This window comes from Peromyscus californicus, unplaced genomic scaffold (assembly GCF_007827085.1).
Source record: "Peromyscus californicus insignis strain IS unplaced genomic scaffold, ASM782708v3 Scaffold_19__1_contigs__length_69161282, whole genome shotgun sequence".
Lineage (NCBI taxonomy): Eukaryota > Metazoa > Chordata > Mammalia > Rodentia > Cricetidae > Peromyscus > Peromyscus californicus.
This window is the reverse complement of record NW_026294491.1, coordinates 57271712-57289306: the sequence shown is the minus strand read 5'-3', so window position 1 is coordinate 57289306 and position 17595 is coordinate 57271712. Positions and strand designations below refer to the sequence as shown.

The 17595-nt window shown below is 39.2% G+C and overlaps 1 protein-coding gene across 3 annotated transcripts in view; it reads right to left on the bottom strand.

Moving 5' to 3' along the window:
• Ptchd4 (patched domain containing 4) overlaps positions 1-17595 on the bottom strand; it is a 204011-nt gene that overhangs the window by 99152 nt on the left and 87264 nt on the right. The gene's annotated exons all lie outside the window — the stretch shown is intronic.

Genomic DNA, 17595 nt, shown 5'->3' with positions numbered 1-17595 from the left:
CTTGTCAAAGATAATTGGCTGTTTATAAAAAAAAATGATAAAACACAATAACAAGGCCCCAAAGGCCAAAACTGGAGCACTCTGTGTGAGCTTAGACTTTGAGATGGTATAAGCTCCCCCAAGGGTAGACTGCATTAGCTTAAGGATGTGCTATGATTTGAAAGTTCTGAGGTGCCCACTTGAACAACCATAAGAAAAAGCCCACGAGAACTATAACTAATGACCTAAGCAAGGGAATAAGATGACACAGTAAGAGCCTTCATCATGCATGAAGGTAGATAAACAGTGTTCGTGAGGGTGTGAAGAACCTGACCCCTTGTAAACTGTTGGTGAGAATGTCAAATGGGGAAAGAACTTGGTCTAGCTGCTCAGACACTCAAAGAAAAATTTGAAATAGAACTTTCCTACGATTCAGCAGTCTAACTTCTGTACTAACAGAAAAGGAAATTTGTATTCAAGCGATACCTGTGCTCCCTTGTTCATGGCAGCTTTATTCTTAGGTGCCAAGGGGAGAAAGAAATCTAATTGTCTATGGATAGATGAATAAGGAAAACTTGGTGTACATAGGCAATTGGATATTATTCAGCCTTGAGATGTATGGAGTGCTCTCACATTTGACTTCATGAATGAGCCTGGAGGACGTCCTTTAAGTAAAGCCAGCCAGTCACTGAAGGAAATTGTGCATAAGTCCTCTAAAAGGCACTGTCTTTAGTAGCCAAACTTACAGACGCAAACATGAGTGCAGGGTGAACTAGTCAGCTGTTGCCCCTCGATAGATGTAAAGTTTCATTTGTGAGAGAAAGTTGAGAGAATAGGTTCTAGATATTTGTACAATATTGTGCCCTTGGTTAATAATGTCATATACACACTTACACACTTACAAACTTACTCTTCAGATAAGACACAAGAGGGGATAGGCTGTATGTGTCTTATCTGAAAGAATAAAGAATCAGAGGGAGATGGTTTGAGGCATGGAGGACCTTGTGTCTGCTGTAGCACAGCAAGTTCAGGCGTTATCTGTGGTCTTCCATAAACCTCTCATAATTAGAATAGACATCAGTCTAGCTTAAGTGCATTGGTCAGATCTAAACACATGGACCTGATTGACTATGACAGTTAAAGGACTGAGAATGCATGGTAGGCATGAAAGTGTTTACCATGGACTGAAAATGATATTCCATGCTACTTCTTGGAGGGTTTTTATTTGTTTTCTTTGGGAAAGAAATATTGATAGACAGTTTTAAATATCTCAGATACACAGAAATCATCTAACTTTTAGTTCCTAGAATAGCACGTTTATACAAAGTAGTTTTATGATGGAAATGTGTGGTTTAATCACGTCGTAGTTATGTCAACACCATAAGCTCTGCATTCTGTGAAATGGTTTATTTGATTGCTTGAGAGCAGCAGTAACTTTTCAGTAATTAGCAGAACATACTCTATTCCAAGTTCAATTGGAATCTCTTTTTATTTCTCATGCAGTATGTTAACACTGTGTTGGACGGCCTTGTGAAGAAATAACAACAGCATGTTCAAATATTTCTTTTTCCTAAAGGAAATACCTTCTGGAAGACTGATAACAGTGATTAAATGTTTCTGTTTGTAAAAGCACTCCTGTCAGTCATTAGCTAGACAACAATTTCCTTTTGTTGCTATTCAGATTTATCTAATGGAGCACACAAGGGTAAACTTTTTAAACGAAAAATTGTGCTTTGGAGCGATGTCTATCAATACACATGCTTTAGTAAGCAACTTTCAGCATTCTGAACATGTGTTAAATTTGGGTGACTTTTAATTGAAACATGTCAGAACACATTTGAACATAGATTTCATTTTCCATGAAAATCATTTGCAAAGCAAAAACATCTTTTGTAGCTGTACAGGCTAGAAATGATTGCTTGTAATGTTGATATTCTAACATGTGTGACAACTGTTTACCTTTGAAGAGACTAGGGAAAATAGATACTTAATGTCATTCTTTTTTAAAAGGGTGTATTTTTTATTATTATTTTTAATTAAGAGTGTGTATGTATGTGTGTGTGGGTATGTGTATGTGAATGCAGGTGCTCATGGAGGCCAGGGTGCGTGATTGGGTTTTGTCAATTTGATACAAACTTGGGCGAGCTGGAAAGAGGGAACCTCAACTGTGAAAATGTCTCCATATGCTTGGCCTGTAGGAAAGCCTGCGGGGGGGGGGGGGGAGTTTCTTGATTAATGATTCCACTAAAGATTACAGTAATATGTCTGATTAGCAATATAGTATAGCACATAGTTGAGGTCATATTGTGTTTTTATTTGAAGGATAATGAACCAAAGGTAGCTAGTTTGAAGCACGAAGGATTCCACATCTGCTGTAGCACAGCAAGAGCAGGTATCACCTGTAGGCTTTCATAACCTTGCTTACCCCACTGTGAGCAATGCTTACCCCATTGTGGGTGGAGCTTACCTCACTGTGGATGGTGTTTACCCCAGTGTGAGTGGTACTTACCCTACTGTGGGTGGTGTTTACTCCATTGTGGGTGGTTCTTACCCTACTGTGGGTGGTGCTTACCCCACTGTGGTGGTGCTGTCCCTGGACAGGTGGTCTTTGGAGGTATAAGAAAGGAAGCTGAGGAGCTGGAAAATTGACTCAGTGGTTAAGAATACTAGTTGCTCTTCAGAGGACTGGGATTCAGTTCTCAGCATCCACATGGTAGCTCCATTTCCAGGGAATCTGATGCCTCTGATCCCTAATTTGTATGTGATGCACATATGTACATGCAGACCCAACATTCATACCCATAAAATAAATTTAAAACAAATTAAGAAAAAGAAAGGTAGCTGAATGTAAGTCTGGAAAGCAAGTCAGCAGCACAGTCTCTGTTCCTGCTTCCAGGTTCCTGCCCTGCTTGGTTCCTGCCTTGCTTGGTTCCTGCCTTGACTTCTTCCCTCAGAAATGGACTGTAATCTGGGTGTATAACCTAAATAAACCCTTTCCTCTCAAGTTATTTGTTGTTATAGCTTTTGTTTATTTGTTTTGTTTTTAAATCATAGCAATAAAAAGCCAACCAATACAGAGAGGCATTAGGTCTCTTATGAAACTGGAGTTATTGGTGGTTGTTGAGCTGTACAGCTTGGAGAATGAGAACTGAGCTCGAGGCCTGTGAAAGACCAGTGTGTTCTCTTGGCCACTGAGTCATGTATCTAGTCTCTCATGTAAATCTTAAAAGCAAGAATTATCTTGCTTTAATGTTAGCTTACCAATTTTAAATATTGATCAAGGATACATGCATATACTTAACAACAATTGAGAAATGCTCATTTTTCATGCTCTGAATTATACTTCAAATTGATAGACAGATTTTCTACCTCTTTATTGGATCATGAGGAAAACAACATAGATGGGGACTATGAATGAAATGCAGGCAAACAAAACTAACTGACTATCTAATATATCTAGCCCCTACATGTCAAGATTTCAGGGGTATGGAGGGGCTGGGCTTTGTTTTCATATGAGATGAATCTGCTCACACTGACACCTATAAAAGTGGCCTCTGTCCCTGTGAGTATGCATGACTTGATAGAATCCAGTTTTAAATCCAATGGTTCAGATAATATCCTTGAATATCTAATATTTATAGGCATCTATCAGAAAATCTGAAACCAAAATCCTTAAATGATTAGTGAGCTATCCTGAGAAGTTATGCTTTTCTCCTTTTACATTAAATGGAGCCAGGTATGATAGCTCATACAACTAACTCAGTCAGGTGCTGGAGTAGCTGAAGCTCTGAGTTTGAGGCCAGCTTGAGCAATATAGCAAATTCTAGGCCAGTCTGAGCTACAGAGTGAGATCAGTGTCTCAAAACAAACAGACAAACAAACAAAACAGTCACTGTTTGTCATAGATGTATCTGTATGTAAACAAAAATTCTATTTAAATTCAACTGTTAGTAAACTTGAAGATGAGGAAAATTCACAAGGTCTCATTCCTACATGGAGAGCTATAGGCATCAGTGGTTCCTGAGAGATGGAGAATCAGATTTTCCCAGGGATTGGCTTTCTGGTAGGTTATCTAGTCCCTGCCAGTCCTGGGCACATGCGTAACACTAAATGGATTCAGTAGTATAGATTTGATTATATCCAAACACATATGTAGATATAATAATTAAAGAAACAGATGTCATTAATTTGCAAGACACTGAGGGAAACATGGGAGGAATTGGAAGATGTAGAGAAGAACAAAGTGAATGATGTAAATATAGCATTCATGCATGAAATTCTAAAAAAATTAAATTTAAAAGAGTTAGTAGACTTGAATTCTAAGGTAATTACATTAAATACATATTAAATGTCACTAGCATGAAAACAGAAAAAGAACAGGAAAAAAACATCAAAAAAACAGAAAAAGAAATTAAACAGAATTATATAGGTATTAGGAGATTTCTTTTTCAAAGAGCCTGAGGAATTTCCAAATGGGTAATTATCATTTTACTTCAAGCCAGTATAAATAAAAATTCAGTAAACTTAGAATCCTCAGAAAGAGAATCTCCAATTAAAGTTGGCACAATGCAATTTTCTACTCTAATCTCCTTTGAAATTACCAATATTAAGAACAAATTAAATGACAAAGAACTTAATCCTCAGTGGAACAGGAACGGTTTCACCACCCAAACAATACAGGAGGAGTAAAATACTGTCAGGTAGAGACCAAAGCAAATGAAGGTGAGAAAATCGACCCAAACCTCTCTCCAATACCTTCCATAGCTCACACTGGTCCCTCAGGGGAAGAACATTGTCTTACCCTGTGGGTGAGTGTGGGAAGAGGGGAGGGCTCCCATGTGCCCACTGTGATGTCCCCTGCCTGTGAGTTGGTTTTCTTCTGGTTTAAGGAAACCCATCGAAAGGCAGGGAAAGGTAAGCATGGAGAGTGATTTCAAAGACAGCAGATTGGGCCCATATATTTGTGCTGTTCTCCAGCTGGAGCCTCAACCAGAGAAGAGATTATTTTATTATATAAAATCTATAAGCAAAGCCTTTGGAGAGACAGACTGGCAATTGTTAATGAAGAGGGATATGGAAAGCAGGGAGGAGAACAGTCACTGATGGAGTAAAGGGAAGGGTGTTTTCAAGACAAGTGGTTCTTAACCAGTGCCTCCCTACCTGCCACACACGCATCACATAAAAACTGATGATCGTGCAAATGCTCAGCTGTGACTCCTGACTCTTTTGGTTTTAACAAACCCTTCAAGCACTGAAGTTCCGATCCTATACTAAAATTCAAGTAGCGGTGACCTAGAAAAACTGACTGGTCCAAGAGGCCCACTGTCAAATGGGTGACTGCCATGAAGCCCTCCCACTGGCTACATTTAAACATCTGGCACACAGAGGATCACAAGAGATTTTAAGAAAGTCTTGAAATTTGAAACCCAAATAATCAAAGGACATAGAGAAAGTGTGACATTGACTAGAACCTTCAGAACCTTAAGTGAAGGTTCCTTCTCACAAGGAAGCCAAGCAGGGAGATTGAATTCCTCAATTCTGATCAGGTGGTTTAAAAGAGGCAACAAGGCATTCTCCAGGAAATGAAAGTATGCTGATGAAGGTATGATTGCTGAAATTAAAAATAGGACCTTTGTAAGAAAAAAATTGTGTCATTTGAGTTCAAATGGCCTCCTTTGTGCTCAGCATAAAATTCAATAAAAAGAAAAAAAATCCTGGCATCTATTCTGAAACTGAAACTTTGGGGGAACCAGGTTTGAGAGGGATGGCGGAAAGTGATGTATAAAATCTGGGAAATCAAATGACTTTGGCACTGCTGCAGACACAATGGTAATAGGAAAATGCTTATATTCAGAAATAACAGCTTTTCTGCTCCATCCAAAGATTTTAAATTTTTGTTATTTTTGATTGCATGTCTCAATGTATGTCTATGTGTAGGTATATACATGTGAGTCTAGATGCTTGAAGAGATGAGAGGTACTGGATCTCCCTGGAGTTGGAGTTCAGGCTGTTATGAATTGCCTTTTGTGGGTGCTAGGAACCAAACTTGGGTTCTTGATCTTGATCTTAATCTTAACCTCTGAGTCTTCTCTCCAGCCCTGAGGGAAAAAAAAATGTTTTGACTGTTGTTCAGCCAAGCAACCCAAAGAACAGGAATTTAAAAATTAACAAATACACAGGATCTCACATACATACACACCACTCTCCTTTACTCAAAATATATTCTATTTAAAGCAAGAATATCTTGTTTCTTGCATAATAAATGTCTTCTAAACAAGAAGACATGGGGTTTGGGCCACCGTTATAGGACTGAGAAGAGGGCCCTCAGGGTGATGCCTAAATGATACTGTGAGGATGGGGACAGTTCTGCAGATGTAGGGTAACCAGTAGAGGGCTCTGAAGAGCAGTAAGCGACAGAAACAAAGTCACAGAGGGAAAAATGGACTCCACATAACATTAAATTTGGGAAGGAATAGTGATAAGGACATAAAAGGAAAGTCAATTACTAACCTGAGAAGAATACAATAAACAAGAGGGAACTCTATGGATTAGCTTTTGAAAAATCCATGGACACAGTAACATGAACATGAATCACTGGTTTTAAAGGAAGGTGTAATAAGATGAGAGCAAGGAAACTTGTTGCTAGAAATGATATGAGTGTGCGAAGTTGTCACAGCCCAGTAAGTGAAGTCAACAATGAACTCTATTAAATAGCTCACAAAACTGAGATGAACTGTGTGTGGGTTCAGTGAAGGAATGATGGTTGGCTTGGATCATTTAAATGGAAATGTTTGTAAAATGGCATATGATAGCAAGGTTCAGGAGCTGGGAAAGGGCACTATAAGAGAGTAACATGTGCTAGCTCAAACATGTTTTACAGTGGAGGCAAATTAAGGATGACCTTGAAGAGAAAAAAAAAAAGGTTTTGAAACTCTATTCTCCAGCCCTTTTTTCTTGTCTATAAAAATTCTAGAAATAGTTTTCCATAAGTGTTTTGGGCTTTGTAGTAGAATATCTTTGTTCCAAACATTTTAGCTTTAAAAATATGCAAACAAAGTATGTCCAAATATCTGAAATTATTTCTCATCTAAATATCCATCTATCCCTCCACCCATCCATTCATCTATCCATCTATCCATCCAACCATGATGTCTGCATATATAATAAGTGAGAAATACTCAGACGACAAAGACTCATTAAATGTTAATGATAATTATTCTAAGAGGTGACATGGGGTTATTTTCAACTCTTTTTGTGTTTGTTAGTTTTATATTATAATGATCTCAGTTCTAAAGCATCTGTAGAGATTGGAGATGAAAAGACTGTAGAGTTTTATATAATAATGATCATAGTTTTAAAGCATCTGTGAAGAGTTGAAATTAAAAGATTGCCCTTTAATGGATTTTGTTGCTGCATGTTGAATGAGGCTATCTTCTCAGCATCGTTCTGTGTGATGATTTCATTATATGCTTTTAGTACTCTTCTAATCATTCCCCTTGTTTCATGTTGCTCATTTCCTCACTTACTATTTTTTTCTCCATATACATATCATTATGTTTTTTATCCTCATGAGTTGTGTTTAACTCACACCGTTATTTCTAGCATTGTATTTGTAATTGTGCATTCCGCACATACCAGCCGAATGGCCATATTTTTCAATAGTTATTTTACTGTAATGAATTTTCCTCCATTAGATGGATCTGTATTCATGTTTAATTAACTCTTAGGCCTTTAGTAAGGATGATTCTGGAAGGCTAAATTTTGGAGCTATAGTTGGGATTTTCTGCATCTCCTGAAACAAACAAATACGGAATTATCAAGGAGAGTCTCTCACTCACGCTTACTTACTGGGACTTACAGAAATGTTCCGCTTCCACTAACAGTGAGGACAATAAATACGGAGGGGGCGATAGTCGTGGCTGGATATATAACTGAAACTCTATCAGAACTATTAAACAAGCAGAGGTTAGGAAGGAGGGGGCACTAGTGGGTCCAGGCACTAACACCATGGTGGATGCTTAGGGGACTTGGAACAGGGTCTACACTAGGGTTAGGATTTCGAGGATGACTGTATATATAGAGAAGCAGTCATGCATCTCTTAGTGTGGGAATGTTTTAGGAGTTCACTGAGACACTGCCAAGGGTTAACTGTAACCAGCACTAAGGCTAATGGTGAAGACCAATCCTAGTTACAGTACCTGTTAACATTTAAACAAGGAGACATGGGATTTGCACACTCGGCCACCACCACAATACTGTTACAGGAGATAGAAACATACCAAAGCAATCTTAAAATACAGACCAAATTAAAGACAGACTCTGGCCTTTGCTTAAAGTCTCAGCACCATCCTTCAGTTACTTTGAGTTAAGTATTTTCATTTTTTTTTAAATGAACATAGTTCTTCAGCAATAACGGTAAAGCTATGATAGGCTATAAACATCTTTGCTGGACTTTCTCAAGTGATTATTGAACATGAGGCTTGGAAATTTTGAAAATTGGGGAGGATATGGAAGAAAATATAATTAATGGGTGCTCTTATGGATGATAGGATAACTCATGGAGCGAAGACAGAAGTGGAGAAAAGGGAGCATCAGTAATAAGATATTATATAAGAGAAACACCAGGGACAATCATTTTACATTGCTAGCTCCCAGGCTCCATTTGGGAAGGACAACAGAGGATGTGTTGGTTTAACATTTCCTCTGGTTCTAGCAGCTGGCAATGAGCTTTCCTTGCCCTTGTTCCCAGGACTAGGCTGTTTACCCCTCTGTGCTTCCTAAGATATTTTATGCTTTCAAGGAGCCAAATATATTAGTGATAATTGAACATGGACTCTGGGAGCAATAACAGTCTCAGATTTCAAAGATAAGACCACATTTTGACCCTATGCCAATAGGCAAGGATTTTGCTTCTGAAAACCCAGGCTTCTCAGTCTGACACTGTGGACATCTGGGAGTGGGTCTTACTTTGCTGGGACTCTTGGATGCATATAAAGCTGTTTTGCTGCTTACCCACCAGTGCTACTCCTCCTTCCCCATCAATCAGAACTGTTTTCAGATATTGTTGAAGATCCCGTGTGAGCTAAACTAGTTAAGGGCACTGTGATAATCTATAACAACACTTGATCTTAGAAAACAGAACATTTTTTTTTGCAGATTTTTCCTTCTAATTATGTTTAACGTGGGGTAACACTAACATTGACTTTTATTGGCTGACCAAAAATGGTTGACAAGAAGGGAAGTTGGTGGTAGATGTAAAAATATTAGCCAAAACAAAACCCACCCAAAATTTGATGTATTTTGCACTTAGCACATTGTTACAAGCAAGCTATGGTATATAAAGTCACAAGATACTGTGGACTCCATGATTTAAAAGAAAGAGAACGGATTCATCTTATCTAGGAAGCTTTTACCTCCTCCAGTCCTAGCTAAGAAACACCTTTAAAATTCTCTTCTAAAAATCTTTCTGCTCCCTCTTCCACAACGAAGTCAGTAAAAGCAAAAGGTAATGTTTGTCTAAAGAGAAAGAGTGTCTGCTGGAGGTGACAGGGCAGCTGCACACGTGAACTGAGAGCAGCTGGAACTGCATGCGGAAGACCTGCACACTCTCAAGTCTGCCCAAATCCTAGCACGTAGAGAGCAGAGGGTCACAAAGCACCAGTCCTGAGTGGCTACTGGTAATTGATGGCTGTTGGGGGTGGGAGTCAATTTTCTTCAGGAATGTGGCCCCCGAGAGGCTAACCATGCTCCTGTCTATGGTCCTACATCCATGCACATATAGTCACACTTGGTGGACTCTGTGAGTTTATAAGAAGAGTACATGAAGTTGGAAGGGGAAAGCAGTGAGGAGGAATTAGAGGGGAGGTATTAGGGATGGATCTGATCAAAACACATTATACGTTCCTTTTCAAATTCTCAAACAACAAACGTTTTTAAAAATCAGTTCATCATACACATACACGGATGTATGCATGCATGCACACTCACACACATGCATGAATTTACACATACACACTCACATGTACATGTACAACTCTCTTCTTATTGCACCATTGCCTTTATTCTCTACTCTGTTTCTTGAAGTTATAGGGTGTTTCTTGTTTCTATCATATACCAACTAGAAGCATATTTTGCCCCATGTTGTGGGCTAATTGTATAGTTATTGAATAAGTATGAAAATGATTAATCCACTTGGGAAATGTTTGCCATTAAAGCTTCTAACACTAATGTTTTATCCTGACGTAGGCAGGTGTTTGTACAAATGCTAAAGTTTTCCTTCCTGGTTTCTTAACATTTGTATTTACAGCATTTTGTTTTTGTTTCGTATTTTTTGCTCCATGGATTTGTCATTTTCTGGTGTTTCCTAGCTATTTATACTACCTGGCCTTGGATCTACCACTTTTGTTCAGTGAATTTGACCTTAATTCTTCGTCGTCACCATGAACCCTGTCTTCTTTTGCATGCATCCAAGGAAGTATCATTGTTGCATCGATGTGCCCTTTTCCTAATTGTGTTACTGCTTTCACCTTTGAGTTAAGCCAGGGGTCCTCCTCGAGCCATGGTACTGAACTGTTCTTAGCATGGGGATGCCTTTCCCTTGGAAAGTTCACAGTGTGGCCTGTGCCTCAGCCTTACCTGCACATCTCAGGCCATTTGCACACAAAGCAAATGTCAGGAGAGATGGGTCACACAAGGCCGCTGAGGTTGCTCCTAAAGGAGGTCTTCCAGCATCTCTTCTTGGCTTGCTGCTTTTAGGGCATCGTGAGACTCGGGTGCTTCACCTGCCCTGGCCTTCTGGTTGGTGATGTAATCTAAAGACTGTTAAAGACCACATCACTCCAAAATCCCTAGAGTCTTTCCTCTGGTAAAGTGATTCCCGAGAATACAAATCTTTTTGCTCTTTGCTCAGGTTGTGAGTGGAGACTCTAAACTCCTGGGAAGTCTTCCTAAAGCATAGGTCAGCCAGGAAACAAGTTTACTTCTATTTCTCTCTCTTGAGTAAGGCCAAAGGCCCAATTCTATTTTCCCAGAAGAAAAATATGAGTTCCTTATAGCCTTCACAGATCTCAATTCCCATATGGGCAATGAATTCCCCCACGTGGCTAGGAGTCTGTAAAAATATCACTGCATTAATATATTCAGAAATGTTTAGCTTATATAAAAAGGTTATTACACATTCACAATTTAAAGAACATATCTCACTTAAATAGGAAAGAATATGAATGGGTAACTTACAAAAGAAAAACAAGTTTGAATTTCCATTAAGAATTTAAAAGCTCAGCTATATCAACCCCAGTAATACAATAACGTTTTCTGTTAAAGCAAAAATTTCAATAATGTTTAAATATCCAAACATGTAAAAGAGAAGCTATTTTATTTTTAAACACAGGAATATTAAGCCTGAAAGGGAAATGCTTCTATTTTTAAACACAGGAATATTAAACCAGAAAAGAAGATTCCCCAGGGCCCTCACATTGAACAAAACTAAACCTAGTTTTTAAGTGTACATTCACACCCTCATACACACAGACCACACCAAATCAAACAGAATCATGGTTTGTAAGCATGTCAGCATGCTGCAGGGTTTATCTTACTGTGGAAAAGACACTCAGGCTGCTATCTAGAGAGATGAGCACATCACCTCCACTTTCCCCACCCATTTTCAGTTCTGTTCTCTCATCCTTAACCTTCTTTTCTCCACACTGCTCATCTTACTTAAAATCCCACTGACATTTGTTCACTAAGGGCTTTTCCCAAAGAAAATGAATTTGGGAAATCCATTTTTCCCAAATCATGTTTTGAATCCATCTGTTTACTATCAGTACTGATTACTAAATTCCTTTGGTCATGGTGGAATAGTGTCATGTTCTTTAAAGTTGCTCAAAATAAATGACTAAAATTCACATATAGTTCTATTTAAGACTGTAGGTTTCTTAGTGAAAATTCAAAGTAAAAATGATGAATTTAATGAAAAACCGAAAGAACAGAATTTTAACTTCATATTTCCAATGCTAATTATTGAATATCTGCCTATTGTTTCCCATAACAGAATGAAAGGTGTGTAGGTCTCACTACCTCTCCCTCCTCCTTAATTCTGTTATTTGTGTATGTTTGTGTATATGTTTGCATATACATAGATATATATGTATACACACACGTGTGCAAGCATGTGCATGTATGCGTGCACATGTGCGCATGCATGCGCGCGCGTGCACACACACACCTTTAACAGTCATAATGGCCTTCTGTTCTGTCGCTCAGCATTGGTGACTTTGGTTCTGTCTTTGAGGCAGTTTTGTCTTAGCTTCTTGTCTGAGTTTTATTTTGATTCTTCTTTTTATAGCTGCACTTGAAAAATAAACGTGTTTCCTATTTCGGAGACAGTCACGTGTGCTCTGTCCTGAAATGTCACAGGTGCATCACATGTCCTTTTCCTAATGCCTGTGGTGGCAGGCACTTGGGTTTCCTAGTTTCTTACTTTCTCCAGAACTGCTTTGTTGTTGTACCAGTGTTTTTGTCTCTGTCTCAGTCATCACGTCTCCAGTTGCTTTCCTGTTTTGTCTTTCTGGTGTGATTTTTCTCATCCGTCTTCCCACTTCTAAGGGTATTTCCATTCAAGCTTATATTATATTTTCTTGCTTACAAAGTAGCTCATTTTTCTTTTTCTTTTTTAATTTAAAAGTTGTTGTTTTTTTTTTCCATTTTACGTACCAACCACAGTTCCCCCTCCCTGCCTCTTGCTCACCTCCCCCACTCCTCAGAGAGGGTTGGGCCGCCCATGGGGAGTCAACAAAGTCTAGCCTATCAAGTTGAGGCACGATCAAGTCCCTCCCTGCTGTATCTAGGCTGAGCAAGGCATCCCTCCAAAGGGAATGGGTTCCAAAAAGCCAGTTCATGCACTAGGGATAAATCCTGGTCCCCTTGCCAGCGGCCCCACATACTGCCCAAGCCACACAACTGTCACCCACATTCAGAGGGCCTAGTTCGGTCCCAGGCAGGTTGCCCAGCTGTCAGTCCAGTAGCTTATTTTTCTAATAATGTTTTTTTCTTCTAGTTTTTGTGTGCTCTGTCAGCTTTCCTCTTGCGGTCTCATCAGCTTAACTGGTTACCTTTGTGTCTACTCTATTGCTGTGATCTTGGGATCAGGTGCTCGTATCCTTTCTGAAGTAGGCTTAGACGTTTTCTGTTTCTTGGACCACACAGCTTATGGTTGTGTGCTATTGTTTCTTTGTTACATGAACGCACTTTTGTCTCCAGTGACTTTGGGAACATCGAGAGGATGCTTGCCAGGGAAAAGGTGGGCTCGTCTTCAAGTTTAAATTTGGTCCAGCTCACTTAAAATCTCCTACAGCGGATCTGCTGACTTCCCTGCCGATTGCACATCTCCACACACACAACTTTTGGTGGTGGGGGAGTCATTGTGACTTCGGGAGGCTGCCCATAAGTGCTGTGCTCCTCAGATCGGGGGCAATCCGCATTGCCATGCTTCCGGTTCTCATCCAGGCTCGTCGTCATTAGTGCAGACTACTTTACTTTTCTCCAGCTTTTACAGTTTACTATACTATCTCTCCCAAGCTGTGCCTTGGCTGCTACACCTCATACCTCTATTAATAAGATGACTTTGTGCACGTCTCATAACCACACATTTACCTGCCAGGAAATCACCAGCCTGGCATAAATCCAAGGAGATGCACAAACGCTGATTCACATTCATCTTAATCCAGCATAGCAGATAGTCTTCTCTGATAAACTGTGGTTGTGGTTGTGGTTGTGGTTGTTGGGTCGCTCCCATTGGTTAGTAAAGTAGGGGTTATTGAAATGGTCTGAAGTAACATCTCTAAGGAGAAGCATGGCTACTGGTCAAGTTGATATCAAAACCACTTCCTTGTGAATTTTCTCCAGTAAACAAACCATGACCTGACCTATATTGTTTCTGGCCTCTTCGTGGTGCTAAATATTATTTCTTTTATCAGCTTATACCCTAATCACTCTTATCTTTCATATGTGTGAAAGGTAAGGGCTTGTTATCCATGACAAACAAGTCACCCTCTTTACCCTCTCTACCTAGCATGCTATCCAACAGATAACAAGTGTTCAACTAGACTTTTGAATAAAAGGATGAACTAACTCATGAGTGTAATGTATACTGCCTCCACAGAAAGGTATGCCATCTTACAGGGCTTCTGCTATATGAAGATAAGTAATGTTAATTTCTTTAAAACATCCATGAAGTCATACATTTATATGCACAACAAGTAGAAAGTGAATAAAGTCTTGGTGCCTGGGTAACAGGATTGAATTCAGGCAACAAAAACAGAGAAACTTTTTAAGACTGACTCCATAGAGTTTATTTTTTGGGGGGTTTGCAATAGGATGGCAAAGCAGACATCCAAACAGACCAATGAAAGCTGAGCAGTCAAGGGCGGATGTGCTGGAGTTGAGATGGAGGGTGGAAAGAACCTCGTTGTGTTCTAAAGCATGCGGGCCTTTGTTTGCTTCTCCAGAAGGGAAATGAGCTTTCATTATATTAAACGAATGTGACTGAAGAAAATTTTTATGATGCCTTTGGAAAGTGAGTGCAAAGCTTATGTATGACTCAACCCGTGTCCCCAAATTTCAGAAGTGAAAGGTTTGGCTTTGGGTGGCATAAATATTTAATTTTCTTTCTGTTCAGACAGAGGAGCAATTTAATTTAAAATAAAAAAAATTAAAATCAAAGCAATAAAATGTTTTTTTTTTTAAGATTTTTGTTTTTCTCTTCAGGAAGGCACTGGTGTTATTTCAAGAACTGGGGGGTAAATAACTAAGATGTTCATGGGAGCACAGCTTTGGCAGGTATTTACCCCCGATTCTACACCTGAAAGGACACTGTGTGCTAATCACTTTATGACCAGTTTAAACACTCAGGCAATCCCGTAATTGTGCTTATGATCTAAAATAAAAATTATATGTGCAGCAACTAAGACTGGAGATGTTCTAAAAGTGGTGAAAACAGATAATTTATGAGTGAAAATTTTACTTTAATTCTAAGGGTAAATTTTCATGCCATATATTTTGTCAGGATTTTCTGGATGTCTTTAATATGAGCATAAGGTTACCTCAGTGCTCTGCAACGACAGACATAACATGGAAATTCCAAATATATTTGGTCATGACAATACATTTTCATTGAGTTGTTGTTGTGGGTAGTGGTGATGGTGATGGTGATGGTGATGGTGATGGTGATGGTGATGGTGATGGTGTGTGTGTGTGTGTGTGTGTGTGTGTGTGTGTCCTAGTATATATGAGGGTATAGGTGCATGCATATATAGGTGTGAAGTCAGAGGTCACCTTGAGTATCTTCCTCAGTCACTATGCACCTTGTTTTATGAAACAGGTCTCAGTGGTCGGGGACTCACTGGCTTGGCTAGACTAGCTGGCCAGCAAGCTGGAGGATCTGTCTGTCTTTGCCACTACCGCAACGGAATTAGAAGTGTGTGTGTTGCCCTAACTCTTTTTTTGAGTGCTGGGGACTGATCTCACATCCTCACGCTAGCGTGGCCAGTGTTTGCCTGAGAGCCATCTCCCCAGCCCTCATTTATTTCACGAAATGACTTGTGCTCTCCAGGAATAATCTCCCTTCCCGTGAGTCCCTGGAACTCCTCGGAGAAGCCACTCACTAGGGTCAGGCTCGTGCCTCCTCTATGCTTCGCTCCCATCTGTACCGTTCCTTTTAGCTGGTACAGCTGAAAGCTTTCCAATGCCGAGGACTGTAGCATGAATCTTTAAAAAGTTCTTATTAATAAGATCAAACCCGGGGCCAGTTATTGGGGTGAAATGCTGGATGGTCAGAGAGACGGAACAAGCCACAGCTAACCTCACCTGGCCCGCTTCTCAGCTGATCTTGTTTCCTCAGACTGGAAGCTTCTGTGTCCTCATCCCAGTGGCTCTCAGCTGAACTGCTGCTCGAAATCCTGAACGCTTAACCAGCTACAAGCTTCTAGTTCCTGGTCCTCACGTCTTATATATCTTTCTGCCTTCTTCCATCACTCCCTGGGATTAAAGGCGTGTGTCACCATGCCTGGCTCTTTCTAATGTGGCCTTGAACTCACAGAGAACCAGAGGGATTTCTGTCTCTGGAATGCTAGGATTAAAGGCATGAGTGCCACCATTTTCTAGCCTCTGTATCTAGTGGCTGTCTGTTCTGTGACCCCAGATAAAGTTATTAGGGTGCACAATATTTTGGGGAACACAATACCACCACAGAGGACTGGTTTTCTATGCCATGAATAAATGCTGAAAAAGGGAACCACAGCACCAAGTAAAGGACATGCTAAAATCTATAAAGGATGTGAAGACAAATGTTAAGATACAGATGGAAATTTATGTAGTAAGGAGCTAGCATGGTCTAGTATTTCAAGCTGGCAATGAAATTACTTGCAGTAGCAAAGCATATGGATAGATAGCAAGTCACTGTATGAAAGCCATTTATTTTGTCTTAAAATGTTTTAACATTATTAGGTAAAAATTTTAAAAGGAACAATCCATAATACAAATATCCATATTTAATTTTTTCACTTAGGATAAATCATCTGGTAGGAGGTGAAGAAACTTGTTTTAATTAAATGAAATTCATGCTGATATAATTATTTACATGGTGTCTCCATGCTTATCCTAGATAAGTTTCTGTTTCTATGCCCTATTTTGCACTGTTAATTTAAGGAAACAAAGGCTGTCATTTTAGTGGGAAGATTTTCATTTAAAACATGTCACTTTTGTAAATGCCTTGTCCATAGAGTATACATCATGAGGAAAACGTAGGGTGATGTCATCTCATGCTGAGAAGTTTTTTTAATTTGCATTTTCAGTTGGTTAAAATTTCAGCTCTTACATTATTTCCTTTTTTTACATTTTCCATTTTATTTTTATATGTATGAGTATATGTGCAGCCTGTGTGTGCCGCACCTTGGAGGCCAGAAGAGGGGTTGGATCCCTTAGAGCTGGCGTTACAGGAGGTTGTAAGCACCTGGCATGGGTAATGAGAACTGACCCCGTGTCTTTCCATGAACAGCAAATGCTCTTAATTGCTGGATGAGGTTTCCAGCCACTAAATTATTTCTTAAAAGAGTCAAAAGCCAACTGATTTCAGTTTATACTGAACTGAGCAATTGTATATATATTGGAGAATTATTCGTATGGTTTATTATTAACATATAATAATGTTAATGCAATATTATGTTATCTTTCCCTTTTATGAAATGAGAACTATATATGAGATTTGAAAGTATGTGGCAGACAGTATGAGTTGTGTTTATTTTTGAACTTTAATCATTCTAAGTAATTAGCTATTTTTAATGATGTGAAGAGACAATGTGCTAGGGACAGATAATGTAGATGGAACCTGAGCTGTGGAATTTGAGTCCAGCTGCATTTGTTAAGTCCCTCTGTAATCATTAAAATTTAACATACATCATTGTCTTGATTTATAACAATTTTCATATATTATTTTTGTGAGAAATAATTTGATTAACACATGTTAAGTATGAATCCTTGGTACCTTGTAAGTGCTCTGATTTCAGGACCACAAAATCTGGCTTGCAGATGTGTCTAATATAGGTGTCATGTTTATAAAAACAG